We start from the raw sequence: 21,061 nt of genomic DNA on the forward strand, positions 1-21,061 counted from the left end.
GTGCAACAATTCATTTTTTCGGAAAGGAGATATGAAGAAACACATGCTGATTCACGGTGGAGAAAAACCTTTTTCATGTCCTGAGTGCAACTATTCATTTACTCAAAAGGGTAATTTGAAGAGCCACATGCTGACTCACAGTGGAGACAAACCTTTCTCATGTTCTGAGTGCAACTATTTATGTTCTCAAAGGGGCCATCTGACGAGCCATATGCTGACTCACAGTGGAGTAAAACCTTTTTCATGTCTCAAGTGCAATTATTCATGTTCTCGAAAGGGAGATTTGAAGAGACACATGTTGATTCACAAAGGAGAATAAACTTTTTCTTGTTCCTAGTAAACCTTGACATATTATCACAAAACGGCGGCTGACGCGCCATTTGCTAGCCCAGAGTGGAGAAAGACGTTTTTCGCTTTCCGAAAATTTTCGATTATCAGAAAAACGTCCGTATTCATGGTGGATAATTTTTTTGAATTGTGAAACCTTCTGTTATTCTTGAATTCAATCTGATTCGAGTGGTAAATTATTATTTTTTTTTCTTTTAAAACTTAAGTGAAAAATGTAATATATTTATTCAATATTTTAACTTCTTGCTTTTTAACTGAACGATGTTTTATTTTTGAAATTGAAGTTAGTCTGAAAATTGAATGATAATGTAATTATAATAAAAAAAAAAAAATTATCTTGTACTTGCAGAAAAGTCAATTGATAATATAAAATAAATATCATTAGATCACTTTGCCTTAGTGTTTATACTTCCAATAGACCACATTGAAAATTTTGCGGTGAATTTTATTTTTTAATGTAGGCAAATTCAAACTATTTCTCTAATTTGGTAATTTCGTTTTATATACATTTGTTAAACAGGAACTGTTTAAATTTTCCTAATAATTTACCGCTGATGTGATTTTTACTAAAAAGTTTATTTACATATATCAATCAAATATTTTTATTATTGTATCGAAAATATAGCTTATATACACTTATTAATTTACAGACAGTTTACAAAAGTACCTTACACAGTATATACGCATCTTAATCGCTCCGAACTAACATTAAAAATATATGATTTTTAACCCATGAAATAGAAAGTAAAAAGTTTTTGCGGTGTTTGAAGTGTTTACAGTGAAGGATTTCAATTCAATTTAACTCAAAAGTGACTTGTGTACTGAGAAACATTAAAAAACATTTGTGATCCAATGATAAAGTGAAGTAACAATCAAAAAATGACAGCTCAATGTATTTTACCAGCTACGATTAAAATTTGTCTAGCGAAATACATCAAATTCTATTGATATAAAATTAGCTAACAATAATTAAATTATCATACGAAGTGTATTTGAATCAGTGAAATAGGACTCATCTCTCTAAAAAAAAATTAAAAAATTAACAGCAATCAATGAACACAACAATAAACAACTATTTTTATTTTCTTTGCTGCTCGGTTCCTATTATAATCTGATAAATCCACGCATCGCCTTGCGCCGTTCGTGGGTCAGTGGTATAAACAGCCGGACGAGTTTATGCAGACATTCCGGTGAAGTCGGATCGAATCCTACTGAAACCCATAGAAAAAGTTATTTTATAAATAAATTCGTACATTTTTATTTTTAAATTTAAAATATCCGATCATCGAACCTTTCTTCAAAATGAATAAGCAAAAGAAACCTCAAAAAAAGGCGCCATCTAGCGACTCAGAAGAAGAAGACACAATGACTAATAAAATGATCAAATGCATTGAAAAAAAATTTAATGAATTAACCAGTCAACTTATGAAATCTTTTAATGAACAAATAAAAGAACTTAAGAAGTCCGTTGAATTTTGTTGCGAGAAACTAGACGAATATGAAGAAAAAAACAAAAATAAAGAAATATTGATTAAACAACTCCAGGTAGAAAATAAAGAAATTAAACTACAAATTAATAAAATGGAGCAAAATGAAATAATAAACAACGTCGAAATACAGGGTGTTCCTTTTAAGGAAAATGAAAATATTAAAAAAGTGTTTAATAAAATACTAGAAACACTCAAATGCGATATAGAAACTATTAAAGTGGCAAATATTTACAGAATCAAAAATAAAAACCCGAACAAAAATCCTCCCATAGTAGTTTCTCTACAAAACAAAGATAGTAAAGACGTAATCATAACACATAAAAAAATATATGGTATTTTAAATGCAAAAAACATCAATTTTGAAGAAAACAGCACAATATATATTAACGAACAACTGACCCAACACAATAAACACCTACTTTACCTAGCCAAATCGTCAAGGCTTGGGTATAAATTTATTTGGGCAAAGAACGGAAAAATTTGGATGAGAAAAAATGAAAAATCTCCAATCATACTAATAAGAAGCTCAGAAGACATCCCCTCCGAATAAATAATAATAACACCACATAGCAAACACCAATCAACCTTTAACATGGCTGAAGAAAACCACATACATGAAAATTATAAATGTACCAACCCATATGAACTAAATCTACTTTTTAAAAATGTTAATTTCTCTATCTTAAACATGAATATTAGAAGTTTACGGAAACACTTCGATGAGCTCTGTATCCTTATTAATAACCTAGATTTTTCTCCTAGCATAATTGTTTTGACTGAAACGCAAATGAAAAATGTTATTCCATATAACTTATCAGATTATACCACAATTTCCTCTGCCTGTAAGCATACTGGTCATGATGGAGTCACTGTCTTCTTTCATAATACTCTGAAAAATGTTGCCACTGAATTTATTGAATTTAAGTCAGCCAATGCAATAAAATTAACCTTTTTTCAAAACAACTATAAATATCATGTACTAGCCATATACAGATCTCCATCATTAAATGATCTTTTATTTGTAAAAGAATTAAAATCTTTTGTTAGAAATCTTGACAGAAACAATTTTACTTTTTCCATTTTGACAGGTGACATTAATATAAATATTAATGATAACAATATAAATGTAAATTGTCAAAATGAGTATCTAGATTGTTTATCAAGCTCTGGATATATGTCATATATTAGCTCACCAACTAGAGTAACCTTAAGTAACTCTGCATGTTTAGACCACATATTTGTCAAGTCGCACAAGGCGACCAATATTATCTCTTCAATTCTTGAAACTAATATCACAGATCATTACCCGACCTTTTATGGACACCATTTCAAAAATACACCTTTAAACCAAAATTCTGTAACTCTAGAAAAAGTAGACATTGATTATAAAACTTTAAACTCTTTACTTCAGTCAGAAAACTGGGAAAATGTTATATCAATAGAAAACTCACATTTAGCATTAGAGAATTTCTATAATACTCTTAGAGATTATATTCTAAAAAGTGAAAGTAAAATAGTTGTCACTAACAGAAAATATAAAAAAATTAAACCTTGGATTACAGTTGGATTAATTATATCAATTAAACAAAGGGATAAATTATATAGAGAAATGATAAAATATCAAATGGATTGCCAAAATAATAATCTCAGAACAATGCCTTATCTGAAAACAAAATATATAATGTACCGAAACTTACTAAATAGACTGATACGAAACTGCAAAAAGAAATACTATTGCGAACAAATTGAAAATGCTAAAAATAATACTAAAAAAACTTGGAATATTATAAATGAAATTGCCAACAAAAAAATTATGTCTTCAAATATTGTAAATGAGGTTAAAATAAATAATGAAATAATAACTAACAAATCGACCATTGCAGAATGTTTTAATAACTTCTTTACAAATATAGTAGACGAGGTACTTCAATCTTCCGGCATTTATGTTAATCATGATTATATGGAGACATCTCCTCAATTAGACTCTAATAACGATTCAATTAACTCAATAGAATATTTTTCTCCTATTACATTTAATGAAATTGAAAAATATATTGATAACCTAAAACCATCCAACTCTAAGGGAAATGATGGCCTATCATGTGATACATTAAAAAAATAAAACAACATGTATTAACGCCATTACAACATATCTTTAATATATGCCTCAAAGATGGTCATTTTCCAGAACAGTTTAAAATCTCCACTATAATACCTATTCATAAATCTGGGGATACGCATAAATTAGACAATTACAGACCAATATCCCTTGTTTCAAACCTATCAAAAATATTCGAAAAATGCATCAAATTTAGAGTCATTGAACACTTAGAAAAATATAAAATTCTATCGAAAAACCAATACGGCTTTCGTAAAGATCTAAGCACTGAGGATGCCATATATGAATTGACAAAAAATATTTATACATCTATCGATAAAAAAAAGAAATGTCTTGCCATATTCCTAGATTTAAGAAAAGCTTTCGACACCGTTAATCATAATTTACTCATTAAAAAAATAACTCAACTGGGCTTCAAAAAACACACACTAAAATTACTATCAAACTATCTTAAAGACAGAACACAAAAAACAAAAATTGGGAATAATTATAGTTCAGAAACACAGATAAAAAACGGAGTTCCGCAGGGAACTGTTCTTGGCCCGATTTTATTCTTAATTTATATTAATGATTTATGTAATTTTGTAATCCCTGGTAAAATTGTTTCTTACGCCGATGACACGGCAATAATAGTGGATGGTAATAATTGGACAGAAACTTTTTCGAATGCAACTGTATGTATTTCACTTGTTTCAAAATGGTTAAAATACAACAAACTTGTCTTAAACTACAGCAAAACATTTTACTTACCTTTTTATAAAAACATCAAAAACAAACCAAAAGACAACCTTAAAATTAGAATCCATAATACAACTTGCAATCAAGAAATGTGCTTCCTGTGCAACGAACTCGCTAATGTCAAAAATATAAAATATTTAGGAGTATCAATAGATATTAATCTTAATTGGAAATCTCATATTAATCAAACCACTTCTAAACTAAGATATCTAACCTACATATTTTATAGACTCAAGGAAATATTAAACGCTGAAAAATTGAAAATGATCTACTTCTCCCTGGTGCAATCTGCAATCACTTATGGCATAATAGGATGGGGTGGTGCACCTGATACATTTATTAAGCCTCTACAAATAATTCAAAAACACATAATTAAAGTCATATATAACAAAAATAAAACATTTTCGACCGACCTATTATACAAGGAATCTAAATTATTTAACATTCGTAAATTATTTATATTACAAACTATGAAATATCTATTTAAAAACAAAAACAATTTCAAAATAAATGAAAACAGAATGAGCAAAAGAACAAATAATATATTTTACACCCCCCAAACCAATACTAAATTAATGCAGACGCATAGCAGTTTCATTGGTCCTCGTACATTTAACCTTCTACCACTACAAACTCAAATGATAAATAAAAAGATAGAATATATTAAAGAGGTAAAATTATGGCTGATTGACGCAGATATTGAAACGCTTTTACTATAAATTTATTTATCCTTTCTACAACTCACTTGCTGAAACTTCATAAATTATTGTACACAATGTTTTTCTCTTTACTTTTTATAATAACTACAAACAAAAAAAAAACTTTTTCTACTAATGTATATTATACTTTAGGTACTTGAAATATAGTAATCGATTTATATTACCCACACTCAGGCAGTCAGTGCCTTAGTGGGTTTTCATTTCTTTTGTAAACTATTTGGTATTATATATTATGTTATTTTATACTATCTATTAATATGTATAATATGTGTAAAGAAATGAAAATAAATAAAGTTATAAAAAAAAAAAAAAAAAAAAAAAATTGAGCGTAGCGAAATCCTGTTTTAACCAAACATTTTTGAATTTCATCTTGACGAAAAATTTGTTTTGTATGTTCAGTCTCCGATTCAACATGGTGCCTGTTTAACGGTTCAATAGAGTTTTTTATTTGAGTTCGTCGTTTTTATTTGGACTTTCTTGCTATCCTAATATTCATTTTTTCATGGGACATTTACTCGTACCTGCCTAAAAAAAATAAAAATAACAATTTTCGTTGAGATATTTTCTTTGGACAAATTGTATTATTCGTTATTTAAAATAAAATAAAAATCATACACTGAATATTTATTTTAAAATTAAGTAGCTTTGTATGTGTCCCTACTTTAAAACCTTATGATTTGGTCGGAAATTTTGTTATAAATTAAAATGAGAGAAAATAAGATATATACGTTTTAGGACACCAAATCTACACTGTTCACAGAATTCAAATTGTTCCTTAGAAGTAAGTAGAGTGCAATACAATATTGTTAGCCGTGTCATCGTTTGTTTTGCTGTGTTATTTTTTTTGTGATTTTTATTTAATTAGGGTGGAGTTGAGTTCTTAAAAATGTAATCTTTTTAGTGTTTCGGGATACTCCTTTATTTCGGTTTTTTTTGTTTTATTTTTTTTAACGCATTTATTTATTTAAATAGATCATCTTGTATATTTAACCAACCCCTCGGGCTCATATAAACGTATTTGTTATTATGGCTTTGCTTTTCCATCGTCAACTTACGCGTAGAAGAACAACTACGATAAAGCATTTTCAGAATTCGCGAACCATTTGATTGAAACTAACAATCTTTTGATAAAACCTCTGGAACTAAAATATTATATATAAACGGAATTGGATTTGGAATTAGGGTAAATTCGTAAATGATTTTGATACCCTTCAAATAGTATTATTTTATTTATTAGTCTTCAAAGTTTAAGCAGTTTGTAAACTTGATGTACATATAAATAAATATATGAACGTAATATTATTACTACTTATAAATTAATTCTCTACCTTAAAGGATAAAGTACTGAAGTCCACATTGGATATTTATTCAGGAAAGTAATTTTTTGTGTTCTGGATGTTTGAAACTTTATGACTTTTTTACTTTATTCAACAATTAAGATCTGTGAATGATGAAACCATAATTTTATTCATGTTTTACCATAGTTAAACAAACATGTCAATAATTGATGAATATTAAATAAATAAATGGACATCCGTGTTTTATGCTCTAACACATTACTGCCGAAGAACACAAAATACAAAACATCCTATAGATAAAACAAAGTAGTCACAGAGAATTTTTTTACGAAATCACAAAATATTTTATTGACGGTACCAAAGTACTCCCATAAGGGAAAAATGGATAGCAAAAAATATGAAGAAAAACTTATCATTTAATTATGTTCATAAGAACATTAGCATAGCTTGAGTCTAGGGCTATAATAAAACAACAAATAAACACACACATGAGGGGGCTCGGAACTCATGCCCAGTTTAGGGATCATTTGATCCCAAACTTACTTTTTCAGATCATAAAGTGGGATTGGTATAATCTTGTTATAAACTTCTTGGATTTATGATAGGTAAAGTAAACAATTCTCCAAGCCCGAAGCAATGACATCGATGTTCAACTGCCTTATACGATCTAAATTAGAATACGCTTCTGCTGTCTGGGCCCCATACCAGCAAAAATACATAGAACTATTGGAAAAAAATAATTTATTTTTCTAAGAGTCTTTATATGAGAACGCATGGTGAATATCCACGATTTATGCATCACATAGATTTTCTCTCCGAAACGCACTACGAAAGTCTCCAATCTAGGAGAACATTGATAGCCCATACCTCTTGGGATGCTATAAATTGTTTGTACCGAACAACCACCGCCAGGGTCGACGTATTCCACACGGAAGAACGGACGTTATGGACCAGCGTAGCATGACAAGAGGCGTGGTGCTGCTATTGGATTTGTGATTATGATCTGTACGGACGTGTTTTTTTCCGTGCGAATTTAAAAATATTTTTGCCAGCTATTTTAGACGTAAGAGTGTTCTAGAATGGCAGATCTAACGCTCCGTGATTTAATGAATATCATCACCGAGCAGACAGTCCTCATTAAAGACGTATTACGGCGTATAATTAGTCTTGAAAAAAGTGTTTCAAACTCAGTTTGCAATGACAGTGCACAAAATGTCAGTGATTCGTCTTCGGAAGTTCCGAAATTGAACGATTGCGCAAAGGGTCCGCCCACCGCACCCGAAGGTGCGTCCACCGCCAAAACCCCGCGCCCCCCTCGGCCCAACAACGAACTCCCGCCTCGCAATGCACGCTTAAAGCCGGGAATACACATGCCTGTAGCTGGCACACTTGCATGCCAGCTCCTTGCACATGCCAGCTACTATCATGTGTATACGCTAACTTGCATGCCTGTACCTGCCTTGCCAGTAGATTGCACAACATTTGATTTACTGGCATGCAAGTTGAGGGAGGGGACGAGGGGGGCTATGAAACCGGCATGTGTGAACGTCGTGACAAGTACGGGCATGCCAGTAGCTGACCTGTTGTTCGCCGCGGCCTTTTCTCTCATTAAATTAGCCACACATTGTACTGCCAATTGCAATACGATGATATTTAATTCACTTCGAATGTTTTCCATTGCCAAAAAGCTTGAGACTACTCAGTCTCAGAGTGATTTGAGACACGTACTGTCTAGTGACTGGCATGTGTATACGTCTTGCAAATACAGGCATGCAAGGACGCAACTGGCATGCAAGTTTAACTTGCATGTGTATTCTCATTGGGCCAGTAGCTTGCACATGCCAGTAGCTTGCATGCAAGCTACTGGTCCATTTTACAGGCATGTGTACCTATCGCCGCCTTTACGCTGCCGCTGCCCGCACCTCTCCTGCCCCTCGCACCTCTCGTGTCCCCCGCGCCCGGCCCGTCCGGCATGCGAGACCTACTATTATCCACTATTGTTGATGAAAATCAACGAGTTGTAAATGTACCCGCCGCACCTGCCATAAATAAACCGTCTGGCAGAGTTACCCGCTCGCAAGTTAAGGGATCGAATTCGGCCGAACTCCATATTGGCACAAAGGGTAAGGAGAAAAGGACAAGGATTCCTGCCAGCCAAAAGGACTGCCAGCAACCTGAAACAGTTACATCCTTGGCAGGAACATCTGTTGGAACTTCTGATGGCCAGGAACCAACTAAGGAGACACAGCCCTCGAGCATGCAGACCTCGGCAGGGCCATCATGCTCGACGGAATCTCTGGCTAATTTTGACCAACCCTGGACTGTTGTTGGTCGCAAGAAACGGCCTGCTACTACTATAAGAGGAAATCTAAAGGATGAAAATACCCATTCGTACTTCCACCTGTACCCGTTACATCCAGATACTTCGAGTAGTGATTTATCTGCATATTTACAAACTATTGTAAGTACCGCCTCATTTAAAGTGAATAAAATAAAATCTAAAGGAGAATACTCCTCATTTAAGATAGGCATTCCTATTTCCATTAAAAGTGAGGTACTCAAACCGGAAAATTGGCCCAAATATTCGTATTTGAAAGAATGGGAAAATAAAGTGAATACCCCGCGGCTTCCTGGTTTCAAACCCAGTTGACATACAAATAATTTACATTTTTTTTACCAAAACGTTCGAGGAATGAAAAGTAAATGCGCTTCATTTTTTTCTAATGTTTTGGCAAACAATTATGACGTAATTGGACTCACTGAGACGTGGCTAAACTCAAGTGTGTTCAACCCAGAGCTCTTCGATGACAGTTTCATAGTATTTAGAAAATACAGAGATTGTGGTAGTGGTCGTAGGCAGGGAGGAGGCTGTCTATTAGCCGCGAAGAGCGAGAATGGCCTTATTAAGGCAGAGCACTTACCTGCTCTAGAAACTGTCAACGAGGACTTATGGGTTAAAATTACATTTAATTCTTGTGTAACTTATGTATGTATTGTGTACTTTCCACCTGCGTCAAACTTTGACACATATCAGTTGTTTTTCAACAAAATACATCAAAATGTAGATGTTATTGGTGGAAAAAATGTAATTGTGCTAGGAGATTTCAACCTACACTCATCAAGAGGTAGCAAGGATATTGAAAACGACCTGAATTTTTTATGCGCCGTTTTCGGTCTCTCCCAATTCAATAACATTCTAAATATAAATTCAAGAGTGTTAGACTTAATTTATTGCAATACAGCCATACATGTTATTCATAGCACTTCTCCTCTTTTAACCGAAGATCAACATCATCCCGCATTAGAATTTATTTTTTCATGTAAAAACAACATCAAGGCTACAACAATTCCTAAAAATGACAAGCGTGCTTTTTGTGGATGGAATTTTGAACAAGGTGATGTTGATAAGTTATATAATATGATAAGCCAATTAGATTGGCAAGAACTTTATAATTATTGCACTATAAATGAGGCTGTACACCATTTTTATGCTAGTATTTATAGTATTTTTGATGCCTGTTTTCCCAGAAAACCTCCCAGTAGAGGTGGTCGTCGATATCCGAAATGGTTCTGTCGAGATACCATCGCGAGCATTAAAGTGAAACATGCTCTCCATAAAAAGTGGAAGGCTTCTGGCTGTCGATGTGACTATGATCTGTTCAGTGCGCATAGAGCCGTGGTCAGGCGCAACATTCACACTGCTTTCCAATCATATATAAATTCCATTGAACACGATATCAAACATAATCCAAAGATGTTCTGGGACTATGTCAAATCACTACGTAAAGATGGTGGTATTCAAGACACCATGATGCATCATGATCGGGAAGTTCGAGGAGTGGGTGTAGCTAACGCATTTGCAATACACTTCCAATCCGTGTATAGTAATGAGTCTCCATTTCTAAATATTAATACCGCTGCAAAGTCGAATGTAAAGGGAGCCCAAAATATCGATATTGGTCAAATTGATGAATCGGATATAGAATCTTCCATTCGGAAACTGAAAAATACACATTCACTTGGTCCAGATTTTCTTCCGGTATTCTTCTTAAAAGGTTGTGCCGAGTTTTTAAAACTGCCACTAAGCTTCTTATTTAACCTTTCACTAGAAACTGGTGTATTTCCTGATTTGTGGAAAATATCAAAAATTTGTCCGATTTATAAAAGCGGCATAAAGATTTCTGTGGAAAATTACAGACCGGTAGCAATACTATCTGCACCGGCTAAATTGTTCGAATCGATTCTTCATAAATTCACACTACCACAAGTTGAACCGTTTCTAATTTCTGAACAGCATGGATTTAGAAAAGGTCGATCGACAGAAACCAACCTATTGGTGTTTACGGATTACGTATCTAAATCATTAGACAAAGGCCATCAAGTAGATTGTTCATACAATGATTTTTCAAAGGCCTTCGATACTGTAAATCACGACGTTTTACTCAATAAACTGGCTACAATAGGATTCTCCATAAGACTACTTACTTTTTTTGCTAGCTATCTTGCAGACAGGAAACAGTTTGTGTCTCATGGACTATTCCAATCTAACCATTTCTTTGTACGATCGGGGGTACCCCAAGGCAGTAATTTAGGCCCACTCCTCTTTTCCATATTTATAAACGATATTTCAGAAGTAATTCTGCATTCTAGGTTTCTTCTCTTTGCTGATGACTTAAAACTTTTCTTAGAAATACTAAATTTAGAAGACTGCAATCAACTCCAGTCAGACATTAATAGAATTGTTGAATGGAGTAAAATAAATCGGATTGAGTTTAATGTTTCTAAATGTTTAATTTTGTCATTCACTAGGGCGAGTCATACCTGGTATTACCGGTATACAATGGACGCCCGAAGTTTAAAACGTGTCTCGACAATGAAGGATCTTGGAATCATGTTTGATAGTAGACTGACATTTCATGCTCATATTGAGGCGGCATGTAGCACTTCACTTAGAATTCTGGGCTTTGTTCTACGCACTGCAAGGAATTTCAGAGATAACCGGGTACTTATAGTTTTATTTAATTCCTTAGTAAGGAGTAGACTTGAAAGTGGGTCGGTGATTTGGAGTCCACACCAGGTAAAGTATTCTCTCATGTTGGAGAGAGTTCAGAAGAAATTCTTGAGATTTCTCTACATGAGGGAGTATGGCTACTACCCGTGGCTCTATCCCACTGACTTTCTTTTGGGTATGCTCGGAATGAACTATCTACGGGTCAGGAGAGATGTGCGCATTGCTACACATTTCTTTAGACTGATTCGTGGATGGTTTGAAAACTCGGTCATCATGGAGAGCATTCATTTCTATGTTCCCGATGGTTATCTACGTCACCGACAACATAGACTATTTTATCTCCCGGCCTGCAGAACTAACTTGCCAATGGTCATGCCTGTGGGGAGAGCAATCTTTCTGTTAAACAGAATAAATTTGGATATCGACATGTTTGCCATCAATGAAGCTTCCTTTAAAAGGCAAGCTCTATTATCACTGGTATAGTTAATATACACACTGTAAATATGAATCTTTTAATTCTTACTATTAAAAATTATTTTAAAAACGCTTTGAAATGAACAATTTTGTAATGTTTTTAAAATTAATAAACAAATTGAATTGAATTGAATTGAATTGAATTAAATGATACCACGACGTCTCTTGACATTTTCAACATCGGCCTTGAAGACTTCAAAAGTCATTTTAGGCAAGAACTTTAAATATCGGTTATTGTAAAATGTTTCATTAGCCCTCCCCCCGTCGCGCCTTTTTTCTAACGCGAGGAGTCGTGCCTCTAAGGACCCTAAAAATAATTATGAATTGTTGTTATAGCAAATATTTTATATTTTATTTTGACTGATTATAGTCAGGTGATAGGGGCTGCATTTAAATAAAAATTAGATATTTGTTTTTAATTTGAAAGCCAAAAAATCAAGAAGGAACATTTTTTTATAATTTTGGATCATACTTATTTTAATAGTAAGCTTTTTAAGCAAATCTTAACAATTATTCTTACTATAAAAAAAAAGTAATCAACAAAATACAATATTTATGTTTATGCCAAAAATGGCTAATTGTTGATTCATAGAGAATTATTTCATGGCAATGAATTTTTTTTCCAGAACCCCGTTTTCCTCTCCTTTATACTTCTCCCCTGTGTCCGGGATTCAGTCAAAAACCAACAGCCGTGACGCGAACTGGACATTATTACCTATAACGCATCGCATAGCAATCAGAAAATCATCACATATGCATCGCAATAAATAAAATTAGTCAAACCAAAACTATAGTGAAATTAGCATCTCAACAAGTGAATGTTCCTCCACCTCTGTAAGTACCTTTATACCTTTATAAAACTATAGTGAAATTATCATCCCAACAAGTGAATGTTCCTCCACCTCTGTAAGTACCTTTATACCTTTATAAAACTATAGTGAAATTAGCATCCCAACAAGTGAATGTTCCTCCACCTCTGTAAGTACCTTTATACCTTTATAAAACTATAGTGAAATTAGCATCCCAACAAGTGAATGTTCCTCCACCTCTGTAAGTACCTTTATACCTTTATAAAACTATAGTAAAATTATCATCCCAACAAGTGAATGTTCCTCCACCTCTGTAAGTACCTTTATACCTTTATAAAACTATAGTGAAATTAGCATCCCAACAAGTGAATGTTCCTCCACCTCTGTAAGTACCTTTATACCTTTATAAAACTATAGTGAAATTAGCATCCCAACAAGTGAATGTCCTCCACCTCTGTAAGTACCTTTATACCTTTATAAAACTATAGTGAAATTAGCATCCCAACAAGTGAATGTTCCTCCACCTCTGTAAGTACCTTTATACCTTTATAAAACTATAGTGAAATTAGCATCCCAACAAGTGAATGTTCCTCCACCTCTGTAAGTACCTTTATACCTTTATAAAACTATAGTGAAATTAGCATCCCAACAAGTGAATGTTCCTCCACCTCTGTAAGTACCTTAATACCTTTATAAAACTATAGTGAAATTAGCATCCCAACAAGTGAATGTTCCTCCACCTCTGTAAGTACCTTTATACCTTTATAAAACTATAGTGAAATTAGCATACCAACAAGTGAATGTTCCTCCACCTCTGTAAGTACCTTTATATATTTATAAAACTATAGTGAAATTAGCATCCCAACAAGTGAATGTTCCTCCACCTCTGTAAGTACCTTTATACCTTTATAAAACTATAGTGAAATTAGCATCCCAACAAGTGAATGTTCCTCCACCTCTGTAAGTACCTTTATACCTTTATAAAACTATAGTGAAATTAGCATCCCAACAAGTGAATGTTCCTCCACCTCTGTAAGTACCTTTATACCTTTATAAAACTATAGTGAAATTAGCATCCCAACAAGTGAATGTTCCTCCACCTCTGTAAGTACCTTTATACCTTTATAAAACTATAGTGAAATTAGCATCCCAACAAGTGAATGTTCCTCCACCTATGTAAGTACCTTTATACCTTTATAAAACTATAGTGAAATTAGCATCCCAACAAGTGAATGTTCCTCCACCTCTGTAAGTACCTTTATACCTTTATAAAACTATAGTGAAATTAGCATCCCAACAAGTGAATGTTCCTCCACCTCTGTAAGTACCTTTATACCTTTATAAAACTATAGTGAAATTAGCATCCCAACAAGTGAATGTTCCTCCACCTCTGTAAGTACCTTTATACCTTTATAAAACTATAGTGAAATTAGCATCCCAACAAGTGAATGTTCCTCCACCTCTGTAAGTACCTTTATACCTTTATAAAACTATAGTGAAATTAGCATCCCAACAAGTGAATGTTCCTCCACCTATGTAAGTACCTTTATACCTTTATAAAACTATAGTGAAATTAGCATCCCAACAAGTGAATGTTCCTCCACCTCTGTAAGTACCTTTATACCTTTATAAAACTATAGTGAAATTAGCATCCCAACAAGTGAATGTTCCTCCACCTCTGTAAGTACCTTTATACCTTTATAAAACTATAGTGAAATTAGCATCCCAACAAGTGAATGTTCCTCCACCTCTGTAAGTACCTTTATATATTTATAAAACTATAGTGAAATTATCATCCCAACAAGTGAATGTTCCTCCACCTCTGTAAGTACCTTTATACCTTTATAAAACTATAGTGAAATTAGCATCCCAACAAGTGAATGTTCCTCCACCTCTGTAAGTACCTTTATACCTTTATAAAACTATAGTGAAATTAGCATCCCAACAAGTGAATGTTCCTCCACCTCTGTAAGTACCTTTATACCTTTATAAAACTATAGTGAAATTAGCATCCCAACAAGTGAATGTTCCTCCACCTCTGTAAGTACCTTTATACCTTTATAAAACTATAGTGAAATTAGCATCCCAACAAGTGAATGTTCCTCCACCTCTGTAAGTACCTTTATATATTTATAAAACTATAGTGAAATTAGCATCCCAACAAGTGAATGTTCCTCCACCTCTGTAAGTACCTTTATACCTTTATAAAACTATAGTGAAATTAGCATCCCAACAAGTGAATGTTCCTCCACCTCTGTAAGTACCTTTATACCTTTATAAAACTATAGTGAAATTAGTATCCCAACAAGTGTATGTTCCTCCACCTCTGTAAGTACCTTTATACCTTTATAAAACTATAGTGAAATTAGCATCCCAACAAGTGAATGTTCCTCCACCTCTGTAAGTGCCTTCAACCTTTATAAAACTCATTGCCAAAATAATTTATCAACCTAGATTAATTGATTTGTTTATTAAAAGGTCCACAGCTTAAACATTTGATCAATTTGAGCAACATAAATTATTATGTAGAGATATGAACTAGCGCATCGCGTAATTATGATACGTATTTACGCATTTATCCACGATATTGTGTTTCATTGTTAAATTCGTGTCGATTTATTTATGTGGATAGGGTATATGGTTTTGTACAGTAAGATCTCGCATTATTTATTTTATTTAAACGATTTATTGTTATAAAATTATTTATCGTACAAATGATTAACGAAACGTCAAACGTAGAAATTAAGTTTTCGAAGCTCGTCGAAATTCATTCTTTTCAAGAGCTCAGAGAATATTATAGCATAAAAAATTTAAAGACGACATCGTCAAAAAACGCTTTTTTCGCAAATGCCACATTGTTACCAGAGATTAGGAATACATTTTTGGAAATGGTTAGTAAAATAAACATGCTAAACCGTACAATAAATCCGGAATATATACCCAATTTTCAAATGGAACAATCATTTGATGAACTTTACGCCATTATTCAACTCCCCGCCCGGCAAATGAATAATGAAAATATTTATAGGCAAATTTAAACTATTTCTCTAATTTGGTAATTTCGTTTTATATACATATGTTAAACAGGAACTGTTTAAATTTTCCTAATTATTTACCGCTGATGTGATTTTTACTAAAATGTTTATTTACATATATCAACCAAATATTTGTATTATTGTATCGAAAATATAGCTTATATACTTATATAAGCTATATTTTCTATATTCTCAATTAGGCGGGAATGGGTACCGCCGCCCTGGGAACCATTTATTGGATGACCAACACCTCTGCCACAGGTCACCTCAAGTGGTTCGCTACGTTTGGTGACTTAGAAGGGGTGCCCGGGTTCATGGGTTAAGGTTTGCCCAGGTCTTGGTGGCGGGTGCGTCGGCCCACCTTCTGCGTGGCGGGCCGGTTGGGAGATGCTGGTTGAGGGAGACTCTTTACAACCGGTTACCGTTGTCCGGGCCGCTCGATAGTACAGGGGCCCGACCCTCAGGCTCACGACTAAGGGTGGGCTGCCCCATCAGCGAGTGAAAAAACCCCGCCACTGCTGTTTTGCCGGTTCGTGACCGGAGGGGACCCAGCAGCAGCGTTTGGGGCGCATTGGATGCCCTCTCCAGCCGGACTCTCCCAGCCTATCGCCTAGCACCGCAGTGGGTGGGCTGGAACTAAACGCTCATCACTCCTGGACAGCCTGAACCCCAGATTCCTACCCACCCCTCATACCTTTCCTTTCCAGACCTTCCTTTCACCTCTTCCCTTTAAAAAAAAAAAATTAAAATCACAAAAAAAAAAATTAACATCGTTACAGCGGCGAGTAGCAGGCGTCCCCGGTGCGGGCCAAAACTGTAAATTTTGCCAACATTCGCGGCCTGCACACAAATTTAAATTCCATTCATCACCATCTTTTGTCCCAACGTCCCAACCTTCTTTTCCTATCCGAAACTCAGATAGCCGAGCCGCCAGACTCTTCCTATCTGGACTGCCCGGGCTTTACCCTCGCAAGCAAGTTCCGACTCAAAGGAGGAGTCTGCCTCTATAGTCGAGCTGACGTCAACTGTGTACGACTATTGAGTCTGGAAAACTCCAAATTCGACGTAATGTGGGTGCGCGTCCTTCTTGCCAGTACGGCAAGATTCTACGCATGTCTATACCGCTCACCGAACCATAGCAAATCAGACACTTCCGAACTCTTCAAACATTTGAGCGATACTATTGATGATCTCTTGCCCCGTTACCCTTCGGCCGAGTTTATTGTTTTGGAGGACTTCAATGTTCATAACGAACCATGGTTAAAGTTCTCAGGCCCAACGGACTCGGCTGGCCGACAGGCGGAATCCTTTGCCATTTGCTACGGATTAGAGCAACTACTTCAGGAGCCTACAAGGGTTCTTGGTGTCTAGACTCACCAGCAAACACCGCCACCGAAAAGGCTAACCTATTAGGGAAAATGTTTGCGGTAAACTCGACCCTCGACGACGGAGGTGCTGTTCTGCCGTCGGTTCCTCACTGCGGCTTCTATATGAAAAAGCTGAGGATCCGGCATCGGGATGTACTCCGCGTTATACGGAGGCTCGATGTTAACAAAGCTAGTGGACCTGATGGAATACCTGCCCTGGTATTGCAGAGGTGTGCTGCGGAAATAGTTCCAGTTTTGACAAAGCTCTTCAAAATGTCACACGAACTCCAACGGCTCGGAGGGCTTTGAAGCAGAGAATGGACGGTTATCTCGAGAGTATTTCCTCCTGGGGTAAAAACAATCTTGAAAAATTTAATGTTTCAAAGACCCAATCCTGTCTGATTACGTCTAAAAGGGATCCAAATGATAATTTAGTCTCCTTCAACGGAAGCAATCTTCCGAACAGCCCTTCCATTGATATGCTTGGTGTAACTATAAGTGACCAGCTCAGGTACGGGGGCTCCATCAAAGCCAGAGTAAAGCTGACCTCTCAGAAGCTGGGCGTACTGTACAGGGCCCGCAGATACTTTAATAGTACACAACTGCTGACCCTGTACAAATCGCAAGTGCACCCTACTGTCGAATTTGGCAGCCATCTCTGGTCCGGAGCCCCTAAATACCTGAAAAAAACCCTTGACTCATTCTTGTGCAAAAACGGGCGGTCCGTTTGATAGATTCTCAAGACCCGATTCGATAGACCCAATCTTAACAAACGGACTGCAATCTTTAGAGCACAGGCGTTAGGTAGGTATGCTGTCCTTGTTCTATCGGTATTACAATGGAAGATGCTCTGAGAAACATGCGTCATTGATCCCTTCGGCACCGGTGCGTAGTCGGGATACACGCCAAACGCGCGCGCCCAACATTTGTACACGGTTGACATTTGTCACATGAGAACGGGTCGCTTCTACGATTCGTTCTTAAGTTCAACAGCTCGGCTGTGGAACGAACTGCCGGCTTCTGTGTTTCCTCCCTTCTACAACATGGGACTCTTCAAGACCCATGTTCACTCCTTCCTCTCCACAAAAAGACACCTCACACAGCATCCCCAAAGATGACATAGGCCCTGAGGGAAATTATTTTCTTCAAGGCCTCCTGTGTGGAGTTAATATAAAAAATAAAAATAAATACACTTATTAATTGAGCGCAGCGAAATCCTGTTTTAACCAAACATTTTTGAATTTCATCTTGACGAAAAATTTGTTTTGTATGTTCCTTCTCCGATTCAAGATGGTGCCCGTTTAATGGTTCAATAAAGATTTTTTTTAAATTTGAGATCGTCGTTTTTATTTGGACTTTCTTGCTATCCTTATATTCATTTTTTCATGGGACATTTACTCGTACCTGCCTAAAAAAAATAAAAATAACAATTTTTTTTGAGAAATTTGTTTTGGACAAATTTTATTATTCGTTATTTAACGAAGCTCGTCAAAATTCATTCTTGTCAAGAGCTCAGAGAATATTTGATAGCATTACAAATTTTAACTTGGTCGCATCTGTCAAATCTGCAACAGTGAATTTCGCTCCCCAATATATCTAACGAAACAAGAAGAATTTGCTAATCCTCGCATCTTCAAGTGTGTAAAAGTTTAAATCAGTTTATGAATTCATAATTCAATCAATTTGTTTTGTACATTGGAGTGCTTGCTGTTAAATATCGTGATTTAAAACATAACAAAATCCAACACCGTAAGCAACACAGATAGTTTTTGACATTAACTTGTGATTGGTCAATACTGTTGTAATCTGCCTCGTGGTTGGTTAATAGTGTTGTCATCTGCCTCGTGATTGGTCAATAGTGTTGTCACTTTTGACGACTTTTAAAAACATCAACATGAAAAACACAAGGGCGAAGCAAAGTTCAGATGCGTGCTCTACAAAAACCGATCAGAATATCAATGTCGAACCACTCAATAAAGATGACTTTCAGCAATACACCAAGTACATCGATGATAAACTCGAAAAACTGACGGCAGCTCTGGAACATAACCTAATTCAAAAATTTAGTGATATAATTACAAGTCAAGTGACAATGGAATTGAACTCAATAAAAGAAAAATTTGTCATGCTCGACGAAATAAAGACCTCACTGGATTTCCTATCTACAGAATATGATCGCTTATGCAAAGAAGCCAAAGAAAATTCCGCAACAATAAATAAATTATGTGTCGATAACCAACGTCTCCAAACAAACAATGATATTCTTACGAAGAAAATTGATTCTCTTGAACAATTTAATCGGAAAAATAATATAGAAATACAAATGGTTCCTGAGAAATCTAATGAAAATCCAGTGAACCTGTTTAAAAAACTTTGTTCAGCAGTTTCATTCCCAATTCGGACAGAAGAGATATTAGCTTGTCATCGTGTCCCTCAATCAAACAAAAGCTCCATTCGACCTAAAAATATTGTAGTGGAACTACCTAGCAGCTATACCCGAGATGCTTTACTGTCTGCAGTAAAAAACTACAATAAAAAATACCCAAATTGCAAACTCAACAGTGAACATCTGGAGATTACTGGAAAAACCCCTGTATATGTATCGGAACAACTTACTCCCAACAATAAAGAACTTCACGCCGCAGTACGTCACGCAGCCAAGGAAAAAAACATTAAATTCATTTGGGTACGGAATGGGAAAATATTTATTCGAAAAAATGAGAATTCCCCGGCAATATGGGCAAGTAGCAAAGACGTGTTAGAGAAAATCTAATTTCTGCATACATATACACATTTCTACATCCCTCTGACAATCACAATGAAAATGTCTTTATATTATCAGAATATAAGAGGCATGAGAAGCAAATTAGATCAAATCTCTATAAACACTCTCTCCTCAAACTATGATGTTATTTGTTTAACTGAGACATGGCTAAATTCCTCAATTCAAGATGCAGAGATATTGGATAAACGATACAATATTTTCAGACAAGACCGAGAAAAACTAACATCCAGAAAGAAAGACGGAGGGGGAGTTTTAATAGCTATCAAGAAAAACATTGTAGCCTATCAAATATATGATGAACCCTCTAATATTGAACATATTTGGGTAAGAATTAAATCAAACGGATCAAATAAAAAATTTATAAATATTTGTATAGCTTATCTTCCACCAGATATTGCAACTGACGTATTTACTAATTTCATCAACAAGTGCCAAGATATCTGTATTAAATCACACATCAATTCTCATACATTAATACTGGGAGACTTTAATATCCCTTCCATTGAATGGTCAGTTAACGCCAACAATGATAATAATTATGTTGAATCATTTGGTAATCAAAAATCTTTATTGTTATTAGAATTTATACATTTCTCTAACTTACATCAGTATAACTATACAAAAAATGTTAACGGTAGAATACTTGATCTAGCTCTCTCTGATTTTACGCTTAATGTTCAACCTGCCCTCGCTCTTTCTAAAATTGACGTGCACCATCCACCAATTGAAATAGATCTAACTATTAATACAATGCACAATCTTAATGATAACGTTGAACGTCCTTTATTCAATTTCAAGAAAACTGATTATCTCAATTGTACCAAAGAATTATCCCTAATCGACTGGACCCCAATGGAAACACTAAATT

General features: G+C 35.0%; 1 protein-coding gene across 1 annotated transcript in view; it reads left to right on the plus strand.

Annotated features, from left to right (window-relative positions):
- LOC149415985 (uncharacterized) overlaps positions 1 to 21,061 on the plus strand; it is a 498,120-nt gene that overhangs the window by 138,753 nt on the left and 338,306 nt on the right. The gene's annotated exons all lie outside the window — the stretch shown is intronic.

The sequence above is a fragment of the Hesperophylax consimilis genome, chromosome 17, assembly GCF_061612785.1.
Source record: "Hesperophylax consimilis isolate HC1 chromosome 17, BYU_Hcon_1.0, whole genome shotgun sequence".
In the NCBI taxonomy this organism is placed as follows: Eukaryota; Metazoa; Arthropoda; class Insecta; order Trichoptera; family Limnephilidae; genus Hesperophylax; species Hesperophylax consimilis.